A 15,802-nucleotide genomic window follows, 5' to 3' on the forward strand; every position below is an offset into this window, starting at 1 on the left:
GAGGAGAAGTAGAAAGAATAAAAAAAGGAGGGTCCACAGCCTCCAGTGTGTCCAGTTTGACTCCTTTAACAGAGTCAGCCTTAATAATCAGTTTATTGAGCCTGTTGGCATCACCCGTGTTGATGCCACTGTCCCAGCACACCACTGTATAGAAGATTGTACTGGCGACAACAGACTGGGAGAGTATGTGAAGGAGAGGCCTGCAAACTCCAAATCACCTCAGTCTCTTTAGGGAATAGCGGCAACTCTCACCTTTCCTGTACACAGTCTCTGTGTTGGTGCTCCACTGAAGTCCGTCATCCCCTGGTACTTGTGGGTCCTCACCACATCCACGTCCTCATCATCAATAGTAACAGGGAGCAATGCAGGCTTACTCTTCCTGAAGTCCATCACCATCTCCATTGTCTTACTGATGTTGAGCTGCAGATGATTCAGCTTGCACCATTTGACAAAGTCCTCCACCAGGGTCCTGTATTCATCTTCCCTTAATACACCCAACTATTGCTGAGTCTCAGAGAATTTCTGCAGATGACATGACTCAGTGTTGTATTTACAGTCTGAGGTATACAGGGGAAACAAGAAGGGAGCCAAAACAGTCCCCTGTGGGGCACCAGTGCTGCTTATATCAATGTCTAACACACAGCTCTGAAGCCGCACGAACTGTGATCTGCCAGTCAGGTAGTCCGTTATCCAGGATACAATGGAAGTGCCAGCCTGGATTGAACGGAGCCTTTCCCTCAGCAACGAAGACTGTATGGTAGTGAAAGCACTTAGGAAATTAAAAAAAACATGATCCTCACAGTGCTGCCATGCTTATCCAAATGGGCGTAGGCTCTGTTCAGCAGGTAGATGACAGCATCATCGACTTCAATGTGCTCCTGGTAAGCAAACTGCAGGGGATCAAGGGTTGATCTGACCAGGGGTAGGAGGTGAACCAGGACCAGCCTCTCAAGGGTCTTCATGATGTGTGAGGTCAGGGCTACTGGGCAGTAGTCATTCAAGACTTTTATTCGGCCTTTCTTGGGTACCAGGACCACACATAATGTTTTCCAAACAGTCGGGACCCTTTCCAGGCTGAGACTCGGATTGAAAATGTGCTGGAGAGCTCCACACAGCTGCTCAGCACACTCCTTCAGAACCCTGGGGTTCACACCATCTGGTCCCAATGCTTTGCCATGTCTGAGTTTCCCCAGAGCCCTTCTCAGCTGCTCAGTAGTGAAGGTGAGTCCATGATGATGGAGAGTTGGTGGACAGTGGGGGCTGGGGCAGGTGAAGATTGGGAAGATAGCAGTTGTTACGTGGAGGTGTGGATGGCAGGTGCAGGGCAAGGAGTGGGTGTAGACAGTGGTAGCCTGTGTTTTTCATGCATGTGTTGAATTGGAGGGGAAAGGAGGGAGGAGAGGAGGTGTTGGTGCTGAAGGAGCATTGGGTGCCTCTGAACCTGGACCAGTACACTGAGATTATGTGAACAGGAGGGCAATTGTCAAACTTATTGAAGTATATTTGCAATAAAAAACTATAATAAGAGGAATATTTAAAAATTAGAATAAGTAGCAAAATGGGAGGGGGAATAGTGAGGTAGTGTTCAAAAGACCGTAAGACATAGGAGCAGAACTAGGCCATCTGGCCCATCGAGTCTGCTCCGCCATTCAATCATGGCTGATCATTTTTTTCTGCTCTTCAACCCTAGTTCCTGGCCTTCTCCCTGGAACCTTTGATGCCATGTCCAATCAAGAACCTATCAATCTCTGCCTTAAATACACCCAATGACCTGGCCTCCACAGCTGCAGGTGGTGACAAATTCCACGAATTCACCACCCTTTGGCTAAAGAAATTTCTTTGCATCTCTGTTTTGAAAGGGCGTCCCTCTATCCTGAGGCTGTGCCCTCTTGTCCTAGACTCTCCCACCATGGGAAACATCCTTTCCACATCTTCTCTGTCTAGGTCTTTCAATATTCGAATGGTTTCGATGAGATCCCCCCCTTATCCTCCCGAATTCCAGCAGGTACAGATCAAAAGCCATCAAACGTTCCTTGTATAATAACCCCTTCATTCCTGGAAACATCCTTGTGAACCTCCTCTGGACCCTCTCTAAAACCAGCACATCTTTTCTAAGATGAGGAGCCCAAAACTGTTCACAATACTCAAGGTGAGGCCTCACCAGTGCCTTATAAAGCCTCAGCATCGCATCCTTGCTCTTGTATTCTAGACCTCTTGAAATGAATGCTAACATGGCATTTGCCTTCCTCACCACCGACTTATGGGCTCATTGTCCATTCGGAAATCTGATGCGGGGGTGGGGGTGGGGTAGTAGAAAAAGCTGTTCCTGAAACATTGAATGTGTGTCTTCAGGTTCCTGTACCTCCTCCTTGATGGTAGCAATGAGAAGAGGGTATGTCCTAGGCGAAGGAGGTTCCTAAATGATAGGTGCCATCTTTTCAAGGTATTGCCTTCTAAAGGTGTCCTGGATGCTTAAGAGGCTAGAGCCCATGATGGAGCTCTAAATCCTGAGATCTGTCAGTTTGAAGATCTTAACTGGTTTCCTGCATCTCGCTCACCCAAAACTCGAGGGCATCAAAATCTTTACTCCTTATGTCTAAAGTAGCACTAAGTCCCATAGATGTGTATCTGAAAGGGCTGCTGTTGAAACACTGACTGAAGGGTTGCAGAGTTGGAAGAACTATTTGGCTTCATTTAATGAGGAGATGGTATGTCACCAAACAGACTCACAAACGGGCAACACAATAGTCTAGAAGTAGTGGTTAGCACAACGCTTTACAGTACAGACGACCTGGGTTAATTCCCACACTGCCTGTAAGGAGTTTGTATAATTTCACTGTGACCTTGTGGATTTCATCTAGCTACTCCAGTTTCCTCCCACAGGGATTGCTGGGCAGCGTAGCAAGAAGGGCCTATTCTGCATTGTATCCCAATAAATAAATAAATAGATTTCTACAAATGTACCTTGGAAAGCACTCTAAATGGTTGCATCACCATCTGGTAGGGAAGGGCGACTGCACTGAACTAGAAAAAGCAGCAGAAACTTGTAAACTCAGCCAGCTCCATCGTGGCACCAGCCTCCCCAGCATCGAGGTTATCTTCGAAAGGCAATGCCTCAAAAAAGCAGCATCTATCATTAAGGACCCCCATCACCCAGAACATAACCTTTTCTCATTATTACAGTCAGGGAGGAAGTACAGTTTCCTGAAGACAAGCATTCAATGTTTCAGGAACAGATTCTTTCCCTTTGCCTTCAGATTTCTGACTGGACAATGAGCCCATGAACACTACCTTACTATCATTTTTCTTTTTATTTGCTCTGTTATATTTAGATACACACATGTATATAGTAATTTATAGTCTTTGTTGTGTATTTTATTACTGCTTATTTTTTTTATTATTACTGCCAAACAAAAACAAATTTCATGACATATGCCATGATATTAAACCTGATTCTGGTACTGGTCCCCTTCCCCACACCTTTTAACTCTAACTCCTCATCTGTTTTCTCCAGTCCTGATGAAGAGTCTCGGCCCAAAATATCGCCAATACTCTTTTCCATAGATGCTGCCTGGCCTGCAGCATCAGCATTTTGTGTGCGTGTGGCTTGGATTTCCAGCATCTGCAGATTTTCTCTTGTTTCTGATACTGATCACTTTATTTTAAATAGACATTGATTGTTCATTCACTTAAGGTTACCTCAGTGTCCAGACTTGTTCTCAGGGTTGTACTTGGGTGCAGAGTACTAAATTCCTACCCAACTTGTTTGGCTCAAGCAAAGGACTCAAACAAAGTAAAAGGCATGTGTGTGTGTGTGTGTGTGTGTGTGTCTCTGTCTGTCTGTCTGTGGGGGGAGGGGCTGTAGAGTCCTAGTAATAGTAAAGTACTGCACCGGAACAAGCCATTCAGCCCATCTAGTCCATACCAAACCTTTTAAACAAAACTGCTCCCCTCTTCTCTTAAACGTTGAAATTGAGCACCACTTTCACTGGCAGCTCATTCCACACTCTCACCACCCTCTGAGTGTAGAAGGTTTCCCTCATGTTCCCCTTAAACTTTTCACCTTTCACACTTAACTAATGATGACCTATAGTCGTAGTCCCACCCAACCTCAGTTAAAAAAAAGTCTTCTTGTATTTACCCTATCTATACCCCTCATCATTTTGCATATCTCATAAGAACATAATAGGAACGTAACAAATAGGAGCAGGAGTAGGCCATCTGGCTCACCAAGCCTGCCCCGCCATTCAATAAGATCATGGCTGATCTGTCCGTAAACTCAGCTCCATCTACCTACCTTTTCCCCATAACCCTTAATACCCTTACTATGTAAAACCTATCTAACTGTTTCTTAGATATATCTCTATCAAATCTCCACTCGATCTTCTAAGTTCCAAGGAATAAAGACTTAGTCTACTCAATCTTTGCTTATAAATCATGTCCTCTAGATCACGCAACATCCTTATAAATTTTGTCTGTACTCCTTCAACCTTATTTACATCTTTCCTGTGGGTAGGAAACAAAAACTGAACACAATACTCCAAATTAGGCCTCACCAAGGTCTTATACAACTTCAATATAGCACCCCAACTTCTGTACTCAATTTATGAAGGTCAATGTGGCAAAGCTTTCTTTGCAACCCTATCTACCTGTGATGCCACTTTCAATGAATTATGGACCTGCATTCTCTTTGATCTACTGCATTCCTCCAGATCCTGCTGCAAGTCATGATAGTGTTCCTTGCTGTCCATTACACCCCCAATCTTAATGTCATCCATAAAGTTGCTAATCCAGTTAACCGCATTATCATCCAGATCATTGATATAGATGACAAACAGCACTGGACCCAGCATCAGTCCCTGCAGCACTCCACTAGTCACAGGCCTCCAGTCAGAGAGGCCTCTCTCTGGCTTCTCCCACAAAGCCAAAGTCTAATCCAATTTACTACCTCATCTTGAATGCCGAGCAACTGAACCTTCTTGTCAAACCTTCCACATACAACTTTGTCAAGTGCTTTGCTAAAGTCCATGTAGACAACATCCACTGCCCTGCCTTCGTCAACTTTCCTGGTAACTTCCTCAAAAAAATCTATAAGATTAATTAGACATGACCTACCACACACTAAGCCTTGCTGACTATCCTTAATCAGTCCTCATCTATCCAAATACTCATATAATCCAGACCCTTAGAATATCTTGTAATAACTTTTCCACTGCTGATATCAAGCTCACTGGCCTGTAATTTCCTGGTTTAGTTTTAAAACCTTTCGTAAACAGCGAAACAACATTGGCAATCCTCCCATCCTCTGGTATCTCATCTGTGGCTAAGAATGATTTAAATATCCCTGGCAATTTCTGCACTTGCCTCCACAGGGTCCGAGGGAGCACCTTGTCAGGCCCTGAGGATTTATCCACTGTAATTTACCTCAAGCTAGTAAACAGCCCCTCCTCTGTAATCTATATAGGGTCCATGAAATGATGTCATTTTCTGTCATTCCTATAGATTCTGTGTTCGTCTCCTGAGTAGATAAAAATGCAAAAAAAATTTAAGATCTCCCCTATCTCTTTTGGCTCCATGCATAGATAACTATTTTGATCTTCTAGAGGACAAATTTTGCCCCTTACAGTCCTTTTGCTCTTAACATATACGTAGAATCCCTTAGGATTCTCCTTCACCTTGTCTGCTAGAGCAACTTCATGCCTTCTTTTCGCCCTGCTGATTTTTTTCTTAAGTGTTCTCTTGCATTTGTTTCTTCCTGCCTATATCTGCAATCCACCTTCTTATTTTTTTCTTAACCAGGGCCTCAATATCTCTTGAAAACCAAGGTTTCCTACTCCTGTTATCTTTATGACAAGCTTGTACAAGCTTTGTACTCTCAAAATTTCACTTTTGAAGGCCTCCGACTTACCAAGTACATCTTTGCCAGAAAACAGCCTGTCCCAATCCACACTTGCCAGATCCTCTCTGATACCGTCAAGATTGGCCTTTGTCCAGTTGAGAATCACAACCCACTGAGCAGCCCCATCTTTTTTTCATACTTACTTTGAAACCAGTGGTATTGTGATCACAAGATGCAAAGTGTTCCTCTACACAAGCTTCTGTCACCTGCCCTGTCTCATTCCCTAATAACAGATCCAATATCGTACGCTCTCTGGTTGGAACTTTTACGGACTGATGAAGGAAACTTCCCTGAACCCATTTGACAAGCTCTATCCCATCTAGTCCTTTTACAGTAAGGGAGTCCCAGTTAATATGCTCTCTGCTAATTTGTTCCTTAGACTGTAATATAGACTCATTAACATGGTCATACCTTTCTTAATACTCATTTCCACTCATAACACCTCACTAGTCAAGTTCTCCAATCTGCCCTGACGGAGCACTGCGGTGACATTTTTCCTGACTAGTACTGCCACCCCTCCTCCTCTAATCCCTCCTGCTCTGACATGTGGTCACCGATTGTGGTCGGAAGCGCCCACATAGGACACCTCGGAGGAAGCGCGGGTGTAGAGCAGGGTTTCAAGTGCGTTTAAGGAAACGGCGTTTTAAACTCCCTATATCAACTACTTTGCTGGCGGACATGCAGTCTCCGGTGAATAAAATCAATGATCTCGGAGCCAGGGTGCTGAATCAGAGAGACATTAGGACCGTGTGTGTCCTTTGTTTCACGGAATCCTGTTTAACCCCTTCCGTACCGGATGCAGTGATTCAGATCGATGGGTTTACTATATACCATCAGGATAGATCTATAGGGTCTCTCAAAAGCAGAGGTGAAAGAGTACGGCTCATGATCAACCATTCTTGGTGCGCAAATATATCAGTGCTGTCCCAATTCTGCTCACCAGACCTGGAATATCTAGCAGTAAAGTGTCATCCTTTTTACCTACCATGGGAGTTCTCTGGGGTCATTTTGATCACAAGACAAGACAAGACAAGACAAAGGAGCAGAAGTAGGCCATTTGGCCCATCGAGTCTGCTCCGCAGCTCCCCCATGAGCTAAACTATTCACCCATCTAGTTCCAATTTCTGGCTTTTTCCCCATATCCCTTGATACCCTGACTAATTAGATACCTGTCAATCTCCTCCTTAAACACCCTCAATGATCGGGCCTCCACAGCTGTATGTGGCAACGAATTCCACAAATCCACGACCCTCTGGCTAAAAAAATTTCTCCTCATCTCTGTTTTAACTGGGTACCCTCTAATTCTAAGACTATGGACTCTTGTCCTGGACTCACCCACCAAGGGAAACAACATTTCCACATCTACTCTGTCCAACCCTTTCAACATTTGAAACGTTTCTATGAGATCCCCTCTCATTCTTCTATACTCTAATGAATACAGTCCAAGAGCCGACAAACGCTCCTCATATGTTAGCCCCTGCATTCCAGGAATCATCCTCGTAAATCTTCTCTGAACTCTCTCCAACATCAGTACATCCTTTCTAAGGTAGGGGGCCCAAAACTGCACACAGTATTCCAAATGAAAATATTTAAAATTATGAGGGGGATAGATAGAGTTGACATGGATGGGCTTTTTCCATTGAGATTGGGGGAGATTCAAACAAGAGGTCATGAGTTGAGAGTTAAAGGGCAAAAGTTTATGGGTAACATGAAGGGGAACTTCTTTACTCAGAGAGTGGTAGCTGTGTGGAACGAGCTTCCAGCAGAAGTGGTTGAGGCAGGTTCGATGTTGTCGTTTAAAGTTAAATTGGATAGCTATATGGACAGGAAAGGAATGGAGGGTTATGGGCTGAGTGCAGGTTGGTAGGACTAGGTGAGAGTAAGAGTTCAGCACGGACTAGAAGGGCCGAGATGGCCTGTTTCCATGCTGTAATTGTTATATGGTTATATGGTTATATGGTCCAGGGTGTGATGGGTCTACAATGATGCTGCTTGCTCGCTTCCTGACTCCAGATGCATATAAGTCCTGGATCGAGGGCAGCTTCACACCAATAATCCTTTCCGCAGCCCTGACGGTTCTTTGGAGTCTATTCTTGTCTTGTTTGGTAGCTGATCCAAACCAGACAGTGATGGATGAACAGAGAACAGACTGGATTATTCCTGAGTAGAATTAAATCAGCAGATCCTGAGGCAGGTTGTACTTCCTAAGTTGACGTAGGAAATACAACCTCTGCTGAGCCTTTTTGATAAGAGTGTCCGCGTTGGGTGTCCACTTCAGGTCCTGGGAGATTGTGTCACCCAGAAACCTGAAGGTCTCCACAGCAGACACAATACTGTTGGGTATAGTGAGTGGGGGGAGTATTGGGGGGCTCCTCCTGAAGTCCACTGTCATCTCCACAGTCTTGAGCGTATTTAGCTCCAGATTGTTCTGACCACACCAGAGGGCCAGCCGTTCCACCACCCGTGTGTATGCAGACTCATCACCGTCTCGGATAAGGCCAATGACAGTTGTGTCGTCTGCAAACTTCAGGAGTTTAACAGATGGATGCTGTGAGGAGCAGTCATTAGTGTAAAGGGAGAAGAGCAGTGGGGAGAGCACACATCCCTGGGGGGCACCGGTACTAATTGTCCGGGTGCTAGAAATGATGCTCTCCAGCCTCACTTGCTGCACCCTGTCAGTCAGGAAGCTTGTGATCCACTGACAGATGGCGGGGGAGACAGTGAGCTGGGTGAGTTTGGAGTGGAGGATTTCTGGGACGATGGTGTTGAACACCGAGCTGAAGTCAACAAACAGGACCCTCACAGAAGTTCCTGGGTTGTCGAGGTGTTGTAGTATGTAATGCAGTCCCAGGCTGACTGCATCATCCACTGACCTATTTGTCCGATAAGCAAACTGCAGGGGATCTAGCAGGGGGCCTGTGATGTCCTTCAGGTGAGCCAGCACTAGTCTCTCAAAGGACTCCATGACCACAGATATCAAGGCAACAGGCCTGTAGTCATTTAGTCCCTTGATAGTGGGTTTCTTAGGGACTGGAATGATAATGGAGCACTTGAAGCAATGAGGGACTTCACACAGCTCCAGTGATCTATCCCTGTGTAGATGGGGGCCAGCTGATCAGCGCAGGTCTTCAGGCAGGAGGGCAACACGCCGTCTGGGCCTGGCGCTTTCCTGGTCTTCTGCCTCCGGAACAGCTGACTCACCTCCGTCTCACAGATCCTAAGTGCAGGTACAAGAGGGTTGAAGTGAAGGGGGGTAGGGGGAGCAGTTTTTGTAATGTAGGGTGAGAAAGCAGATACTGAGATGTCGGGTGATGGATGATGGGGGTTGCAGGTAGGTCTGTGTTTTGGCTGTGGGGAATGAATGTCCTAAATTGACATTGAATCTTTGGACACTACCTCACTTTTTAAAAAATATACAGTATTTCTGTTTTTGCACGTCTTTAAAATCTATTCAATATATGTTTACTGTAATTGATTTGCTTGTTTAATTATTATTATTTTACTTATTATCTTTTTTTAATCTGCTAGTTTATGTATTGCATTGAACTGCTGCTGCTAAGTTAACAAATTTCTCGTCACATGCCAGTGATAATAAACTTGATTCTGAATTCTGATTCTGATTCTGATGTCTAAAACAATGGACCCCCCCCCCCGGAATATTGATCCTGCAACCAGGTCTCACTAATGGCTACAAAGTGATGATTCCAGGAGTTGAACCATCCCCTGAGCTCATTCACCTTTCCTAGATACTTCTTGCATTGAAATATAAGTGGCTCAGGACACTAGTTGCACCATGCTCAACCTTTTGATTCCTGATCTGTCTGAGATCTTAACAACATCTGCCTTCACAACCTTTCCACTAATCGTTCTGGCACTCTGGCTCCCATCCCCCTGCAACACTAGTTTAAAACCCACTGCACAGCTTTAACAAACCTTCCTGCTAGGTATTAGTCCCCCTCCAGATCAGATGCAAATAGGCATCCCACCTTCCCTTGAAGAGAGCCCAATGATCCAAACTTCTTATGCCCGCCTTCCTACACCAACTCCTTAGCCACAAGTTGGACTGTATAATCTTCCTAGTTCTGGCCTTACTAGCATATGACACGGGTAGCAATCCTGAGATCACAATCCTGAAGGCATGCCCTTTAATTTAACACCTAATTCCCTGAACTCCAAAGCAGAACCTCATCACACATCCTACCCATGTCATTGGACCACATGGACCACGACCTCTGGCTGTTCACTCTCCCACTGAATGTTAAGGACTCGATCTGAGATGTCCCAGACCCTGGTACCCGGGAAGCAATATACCATCCAATATTAGGTCTGAGGCATGTGAAAAGCTCAACCTGTTGAAAAGAGTTTTTGTAGTGGCTTCACGGACCAAAAATGACCCTGCAACACTCTAGAAGACTGGGCAGGTGTCTTTGAGGGGTTTCAATTTTTACCTGATGTAACTCAAGAAATTCGTAACAGCATCCACAAGAGAGCCTGAGAGCAAGAGAAGCACAAAAACTCCACCTTCCATTGACATCTGGGCCAGCTACACCAGCACGACAGTCAGGACGCCAGTGCTGAACAGAGTGATCACAATGAAAAAGTTGCCAGTCCTGCTTCCACATCATACAACTTTGGTTCAAAATCTGTCTCTCATCAACTTTCAGTTAATCGAAAATATCTCCATGATCCTCCCTGAAGCTGAAGAAGAAAAATAAAAAAGGAAGATGGAGAGACCACACAGACCCAAAGGTTAGAACAACAGCAACAATTCAGAACTTAGAACTTAGAGCGTGGTTCAATACGTGAAATTATGATATTGTGGCTAATACAGAGACTTGGATGTCTCTGGGGCAGGAATGGCTGCTGAGTGTGCCAGGCATAAAATGCTTCAAAAAGGACAGGGAGGGAGGCAAAAGAGGTGGGGAAGTGGCACTGCTAATTAGGGATAGTGTCACGGCTGCAGAAAAGGAGGAAATCATGGAAGGTGTGAAAAAAGAGACTGGAAGGCAGCAATAACTACATTTGGTATTTCTGTAGACCCCCCCCCCAGTAGTAGTAACAGAGACATCGAGAAACAGATAGGGAGGCAGATTCTTGAACAGTATAATAATAATAGGGTTGATGTGATGAGTAACGTTCCTAATATCGACTGGCATCTCCTTAGATCAAGGACTTTAAATGGGGTGGAGTTTGTTAGGTGTGTTCAGAAAGATTTCCTGACACAATATGTAGATAAGCCAACTACACCTGGCTGTACTTGATCTGGTATTGGGAAATGAACCTGGTCAGGTGTCAGATCTCTTGGTGGAAGAGCATTTTGGAAGTAGAGATCACAACTCTGTCTCCTTTACCATGGTGCTGAAGAGGGATAGGAAAGGACAATTTGGGAAACATTTCGTAGGGGTAGGGGGAATGTTCAGGAAATATTTGCATGGCGTTCTGCATAGGTATGTTTCATTGAGGCAGGGAAAGGATGGTAGAGTTAAAGAACCATGGTGTACAAAGGACGTAGAAAATCTAGCTAAGAAGAAAAGAAAAGCTTACGAAAGGTTCATGAAACTAGGTACTGTTAGAGCTCTAGAAAATTACAAGATTGCCAGGAAGGAGCTTAAGAAAGAAATTAAGAGAGCTAGAAGTGGCCATGAGAAGGCCTTGGTGAGCAGGATCAAGGAAACCCCCAAGGCATTCTACAAGTATGTGAAGAGCAAGAGGATGAGCCGTGTGAGAATAGGACCAATCAGCTGTGATGATGGAAACGTGTGCATGGAGTCGGAGGAGGTAGCGGAGGTACTTAATGAATACTTCGCTTCAGTATTTTCCAGGGAAAAGGACCTTGGCAATTGTGGGGTGACTTACAGCGGACTGAAAAGCTTGAGCATATAGACATTAAGAAAGAGGATGTGCTGGAGCTTTTGAAAAACATCAAGTTGGATAAGTCACCAGGACTGGACGAGATATACCCCAGGCTACTGTGGGAAGTGAGGGAGGAGATTCTGAGCCTCTTGTGATGACCCTTGCATCATCAATTGGGACAGGAGAGGTTCCGGAGGATTGGAGGGTTGCAAATGTGTTTCCCTTGTTCAAGAAAGGGAGTAGAGATAACCCAGGAAATTATAGACCAGTGAGTCCTACATCAGTAGTGGGCAATTTGTTGGAGAAGATCCTGAGAGGCAAGAATTATGAACATTTGGAGAGACATAATATGATTAGGTATAGTCAGCATGGCTTTGTCAAAGGCAGATCATGCCTTACGAGCCTGATTAAATTCTTTGAGAATTTAACAAAACACATTGATGATGGTAGAGCAGTGATTGTAGTGTATATGGGTTTCAGTAAGGCATTTGATAAGGTTTCCCATGCGAGGCTCATTCAGAAAGTAAGGAGGCATGATATCCAAGGAATTTACTGGTAGTCTGGAGGGTTGTCAGAGGTTACAGCAGAACATTGATAAGATGCAAAACTGGGCTGAGAAGTGGCAGCTGGAGTTCAACCCAGGTAAGTGTGAAGTAATTCATTTCAGTAGGTCAAATTTGAAGACAGCGTATAATATTAATGGTAAGACTCTTGGCAGTGTGAAGGATCAGAGAGATCCTGGGATCTGTGTTGATAGGACACTCAAAACTGCTGTACAGGTTGACAGTGTTGTTAAGAAGGCATATGGTGTGGTGACATTCATCAACCATGGAATTGAGTTCAAGAGCTGTGAGGTAATGTTACAGATATATAAAACCTTAGTTGGAGCCAACTTGGAATACTGTGTTCAGTTCTGGTCACCTCACTACAGGAAGGATGTGGAAACCATAGAAAGGGTGCAGAGGAGATTTACAAGGATGTTGCCTGGATTGCGAAGCATGCCTTAGGATAGTGGTCGCCAACTGGTCAATCGTGATCGACTGGTTGATCTTTGAGACTTTCCCAGTAGATCCCGAAAAAAATGAGAAATAAATACACAAATATTGTTGTAATGTGATCATTATTAGAATAAGTAATACTAATTAGGATAATGGTAATATAGCAATACTGCCACTACTGTAAGCTGTTTGTAAAGAGAGATTGTTTCCGGGTTGTGGGGTTTTAGTTCCGTTCTTTCTGCCCAGTGCACATGTGTGTAGCTCACCTGCCATGCACCACAGTAGAAAAGACCGGAAGTAAAACCCCGCAACCTGGAAGAAACCTCTCTTTACAAACAGCTATCCAAACAGCTTTCCGTAGCTTTCCTCTGAAACTTATACTAGTGTCTCAGTAACAGCTTACCAATGCAAAGCACCTGAAAAACGTGGCAGATTCAACATTCAGTTTAACAAAGGAAATTGTCCATTCAAAAATTCAGTCTGTCAGGAGGTTTGCGAGGGCACTGAGCTGCAACAGATGAGAATTATGAAATCTAAGTACAGGAGCTGTCTTACTGACAGACACCTCACAGACTGACTCAAACTGGCTGGCTATAGTTATGAGCCAACTTTCAGGGAACTAGCAGAAAGTATTCAGCCCCAGTCATCACACTGAGTGCAACAGGCAATTTTTATTTGTTTATTTTTCGTGTTGAAATAAAATTAAATAATGAAACATAGAATTAAAGATGTTGTAATGTGAGCATTATAAAAATAAGTAATACTAATTATGATAATGGTAATATAGCAATACTCCTGCTACGGAAAGCTGTTTGTACAGAGAGGTTGTTTGCGGGTTGCGGGGTTTTACTTCCGATCTTTTCTGCCCAGTGCACATGTGTGTGACTAACCGATTTAGTAGGTCGATCTTGCTTTTCACTAAGGCCGACGTAAGGGATCTTGGGCTTAAAAAGGTTGGCGACCACTGCCTTAGGAGAATAGGTTGAGTGAACTCGGCCTTTTCTCCTTGGAGCCACGGAGGATGAGAGGTGACCTGATAGAGATGTATAAGATGATGAGAGGCATTGATCATGTGGATAGTCAGAGGCTTTTTCCCAGGGCTCAAATGGTGAACACAAAGGGGCATAGTTTTAAGGAGCTTGGAAGCAGGTAGAGAGGGGAGATCGGGGTAAGTTTTTCACACAGAGAGTGGTGAGTGCGTGGAATGGGCTGCCGGCGGCGGTGGTGGAGGCAGATACAATAGGGCCTTTTAAGAGACTCTTAGATAGGCACATGGAGCTTTGAAAAATAGAGGGCTCTGCGGTAGGGTAATTCTAGGCACTCTTTAGAGTACGCTACATGGTCGGCACAACATTGTGGGCCAAAGGGCCTGTGATGTGCTAAAGATTTCTATGTTCTACGTTCTGTATTCAATGCAAACCAACAGGAGAAGTTGCTATCTATGATACACAGCCAACAGAAGGAGCTCTGTGAATTGAGACAGAATAAGTTGGAACTTGTGCAAAGACTCACTGATCACATGGATGTAGTCAAGGGCTCTGTTATGAGGCACGTGGTGTGAATTATGTTCACAGCAAGAACAAGAACAGAGACAAAGAGATAGGATCTTGGCATGTTGATCAGAGTTCTCAAAAAGACGGGAATGACAGCATAGCAGAGATGGCTGAAGTTGCTGGGAATAGATCACAAGGCGCAGGATAGATATGTCCCACTGAAGAAGAAGTTCTCAAATGACAACCGTGGCTGTCAAGGGCATTTAAGGTAACAAAAGTGAGTGGGAAGTTGAGTGATTGGGAAGCTTTTAAAATCCAACAAAAGGCAACTAAGAAAGCTATAAGAAGGGAAAAGATGAAATATGACGACCAACTAGCAAATAATATAAAGCTGGATACTAAAAGCTTTTTCAGTCACATAATGACTGAAAAGCAGGTGAAAGTTGATATTGGACCACTGGAAAATGATGCTGGTGAGGTAGTAATGGGGGGTAAAGAAATGGCAGAGGAATTTAATGGGTACTCCGCATCTGTCTTCACTGTGGAAGGCGCTAGCAGTGTGCCAGAGGTCCATGACTGACAAGGAGCAGGAGCGAGTGCCTTTGCAATTACAAGAGAAAAAGTGCTAGGCAAACTCAGAGGTCTGAGGTGGATACATCACCTGGGCCAGATGGACTATGTTCCAGAATCCTAAGAGAGCTTGCTGAAAAGATAACTGTCATGATCTTTCAAGAATCACTTGATTCTGGCATGTCTCTCAAAAGCCTCCACCACCATTGCCGGCAGCCCATTCCACGCACTCACCACTCTCTGCGTAAAAAACTTACCCCTGACATCTCGTCTGTACCAGCTTCCAAGGACCTTAAAACTGTGCCCTCTCGTGATAGCCATTCCAGCCCTGGGAAAAAGCTTCTAACTATCCAGACGATCAATGCTCCTCATCATCTTATACACCTCTATCAGGTCCACTGCCTCTCCTTTGTCCAGACTGCTTCTTATTTCCTCGAAGAGCTCTAACAAGTTTGTCAGGCAAGATTTCCCTTCACAGAAACCATGCTGACTTTGACTTATCTTATCATTAGTTTCCAAGCACCCCAAAACCTCATCCCTAATAATAGACTCCAACACTTTCCCAACCACTGTGGTTAGGCTCACTGGCCTATAATTTCCTTTCTATTGTCTTCCTCCCTCCTTAAAGAGTGGAGTGACATTTACAATTTTCCATTCCTCTGTGAATCATGTGATTCTTGAAGATCATGACCAATGCGTCTGTTATCTCTTCAGCAAACTCTCTCAGGACTCTGGGATGTAGTCCATCTGGTCCAAGTGACATTCCCTGCTTCAGACCTTTGAGGTTGCTTAGCATTTTTTCCCTTTTAATAGTAATGGCACTCACTGCTGCTCCCTGACACTCACTGACCTCAAACACACTGTTAGTGTCTTCCACAGTGAAGACAGTTGCAAAAAAAAAGCAGACTTTTAACATTGTAAATCAGCGAGTTGTTTGTTAAGTCTCCCCTCTCGCTGCGAAACAAGGACACCTCTTTTACCCTTATTAG

The sequence above is a fragment of the Mobula hypostoma genome, chromosome 3 (assembly GCF_963921235.1).
Source record: "Mobula hypostoma chromosome 3, sMobHyp1.1, whole genome shotgun sequence".
NCBI lineage: Eukaryota > Metazoa > Chordata > Chondrichthyes > Myliobatiformes > Myliobatidae > Mobula > Mobula hypostoma.